Source organism: Sciurus carolinensis, chromosome 19, assembly GCF_902686445.1.
Source record: "Sciurus carolinensis chromosome 19, mSciCar1.2, whole genome shotgun sequence".
NCBI classification, from domain to species: domain Eukaryota; kingdom Metazoa; phylum Chordata; class Mammalia; order Rodentia; family Sciuridae; genus Sciurus; species Sciurus carolinensis.
In genome coordinates this window covers 19,381,964-19,385,273 of record NC_062231.1, presented here as the reverse complement: position 1 = coordinate 19,385,273, position 3,310 = coordinate 19,381,964, and the positions used below count along the sequence as shown (strand labels likewise).

Sequence of the window (3,310 nt, the reverse complement as noted above, 5' to 3'; positions counted from 1 at the left end):
AAGCCCCATTGCTAATGAAATAGAATATCAAGAAAATAATCTCTACTGGATGTTCATAAATTGCCACAGTATTTTTACTTAAAATGTTAAAAAAATGAAAGCATATACTAACAAAATTGAACCCAAATTAGGGAACTTTATGTAGCCATATAATGTCTCTCGGAATCTATTTATAGTGATGGCAAAAGGAGCAGGTGACTGGCCTGCAGGTTGTGCATGCATACAAACAGGTCCAACTAGAAGCATGCAAGAGCATGGCTCAGGGAGCATTAGAGCAAGCGAACAGTTTTCCCAGTCACTGTCAAGAAGTCGTCATCAGCCAAGGCACGCAGAGCTTCTTCAAACATATCTTTGGTAATTGCTATGTCAGATTGTCCCCGAATATCTTCAAAAAGTTGCTGATATTTTAGAGCTGGGGTTTTGCCCTTAGATAAAATAAGTTTTTTCAATGCTTCAGCTAATTCTTCTTTCCGTTTACGAGAGGTGGCACTCATTCCTGTAGTAAGAATAGATATGTCCACAATGCCAGTCCGGGGGTCAGTTGCAGACTGTTTCAGAACTTCTCGATGGAGACGTTTTGCCTCTTCTACATCAATTGCTTCAACTTTGCTTGAAAATCGTACTTTGGCATGGGCTTCTGCTAAGCGAATCAATGATTCCAGTTGTCGAGGGTATGCAGAAACCATGCCTCGACTACTCCCAATCTTCCTCATGTCTACATAAGCCTCAATGAGAGCCTGGCTAGCCTCCTCACTCAGTCGGGGCATGATAGTGCTGTGAGCATATGCAATGTAGTCCTTTAGCATCGCCATATCTAGGAATTCCTCCTCTGCCTGTTCCTCGCTCTGGTAGTATAGTGCAACCAGGTGGTGAGCCAGACGCCGATCATATGCCTCATCCTGAGGGTCCAGCATGAGGAAGATCAGATCAAACCTTGACAATAATGTATGAGGTAGTTGGATGTTCTCAATGGTTGTTTTTTTAGGATTCCACTGAGATTCAATGGGGTTTGCAGCTGCCAGGATAGAGGTACGTGCATTGAGTTGACAGATGATCCCAGCCTTTGCAATGGACAGAGTCTGCTGTTCCATGACTTCATGTAGCACTGATCTTGTATTTTCACTCATCTTGTCAAACTCATCAATACAGCAGATGCCATTGACACTCAGGACAAGGGAACCTGTCTACAGAACTAGCTGCCTGGTCTCAGGGTCTTTCATCACATATGCGGTGAGGCCAACTGCACTGGAGCCCTTCCCAGATGTGTACTGGCCTCTGGGGACCAAATTATACACGTATTGTAGCAATTGGGACTTGCTGGTACCAGGGTCACCACACAGCAGGATATTGATCTCAGTACGAAATTTGCCCCTTCCTGTGTGACTGAAATCCTTCCTTGTTCCACCGAAGAGCTGAAGCAAGATTCCCTTTTTTATATCTTCATGTTCATAAATGCTGGGAGCCAAGGCTGAAGCGAGTCTCTCAAAAATGTCTGGTTTCCTAGAAAGTTCCTCAAGCAATTCCACACGTTTTTCTGAAAAAAGTTTCTGTTCTGCTTCTTCATCAAGACCATGCAGGCGCTTTGCATCAGTTTTCCGATAATGGATGACGTCAATGTGGGTTTTGTAGACAGATTTCACATTACTCACTCTTGGGTTAACTCGAATAGGCACTGCTCGATAGATGCCTGTGACATTCACTCTGTCCCCAGGCTGAACCTTGTCCACAAGATCATTGTGAGCAAAAAGGACGACAGTGTGAGGTGTCTGCCCAGCAGGCATGTCTTCAGGAGACTCTTGAAGTTTGATCATCTGCTTATCAGAGAAAAGGGAGCGGTTGTGGATGAGTGCCATGCTGTGTGTAGTGTGACAGTGCCCGCAAGCACAGGGTTCGGCAATACGGCCACGGTCCATCTCCACCCGGGTTGTATGGGCACACACTTGGCACTGAAAGAAGGCCTCCTGCATTTCAGGAATCAGCTGGGATGTCCTGATGACCATGCCACTGATGGTGATGAGCTGATCAATCTCTTCTGGATTCAGGTTTCTCATGTTCTTTGTCTTCAATGCATTAAATGGTCTTACTTGAATCTGATGTTCTAAGATAGAGTCAGGGTAACGATCAAAGAAGATCTCATTGACAGCCATGTCAAAAGTAGGGATAACTTCCTGTGGATAGGAAATGAGTTGCCTATACAAATTCTTATCAAATGATTTTATGTGTTCACAGTTTACATTTAAAAATGGCTCCCCAATAACATTAATCTCTCCAAGTCGTTGCATATATAGAGGCTCAGTAATATCTATGCCAACATTTTCTTCTTCTTTAGCCATAGGGTCCATAAACTGTTGAAGAAATCTCTGAAAATTTTCCTTGCATGTTGCCACATTTACATCTGTTCCCCAGATGACAAGTTTTTGGCCCAAAGACTGCTCACTTGCTACCGCATCCTCTGCTGCTGCCCCATCAGACTGCAGATCCACCTGAAGACCCTTCCGTGCAGAGCCAAGGTCAGGCCTCTGCCTCACAGGTGTACCCCTAACCCCACTCCTTGGGGTTCCCTCCACCCGAGAGCTAGGAGTGCCATATGTCAGTGGTGAGCTAACATCAAAGTCCAGAGGAATAGTTGAAGAATGCCTCTGAGGAGGACTGGAAAACAATGTGTCCTGCGTTGCAGGGCTCTGCAAGTCTGCTCCGGCGAGGTGGGCATGGGCTGCAGCTCACCGGTGGAGGTGGAATCCTTGCCTCTCCGTCTCTGAGATGGAGATGACCTGGCTTCTTCATTCTGGGCTTGTGTCATATAAAACAAAGACGGCTATCAACTCTCATGTTTGATCTTCCAGGATTCACCTCTTGAGATGATTTGATTCATTACTGTGTATGCGCGGGGGTGGCCCGTCCGCGCCGGCTGCTGCGGCGGCTCGGGGTAGACGCTGGAGACGACTTGGTGCGGGGATACCTGGACAGTTGCTCTTCCAGACAGCACGAGCAGGGCCGAGGGTTCCCGCCGGCGGCACGGTGGTCACCGCCCCCCAATTGAGGGTTTTAGAGTCTGTGCACCACAGTAATTTGTTGTCCCAGAGTAGTAGTTGATGGGTTCGGAAGACTCTGTTTCACGTTGAAGCCTATAGGCTTTGGTCTTGGAGGATGAAAGCTCACTAGGAAATGTTCTCACAGCGATGTAGAGGTGTAGGAGAACAAGCTGAGCTATGCTTGTGCATTTTCAATCTCTGATTGCATCAAATTTTCTAATATACTGAATCTGAGGGAAGACACATGGCTAAGCCCTAAGTCAAAGGATAGAGAAATG

General features: G+C 46.3%; 1 pseudogene; it reads right to left on the bottom strand.

The window, feature by feature from the left end:
* Window positions 1-247: 247 nt before the first annotated feature.
* Window positions 248-2,800, bottom strand: LOC124971228 (DNA replication licensing factor MCM4-like; annotated as a pseudogene).
* Between the last annotated feature and the right edge of the window lie 510 nt (window positions 2,801-3,310).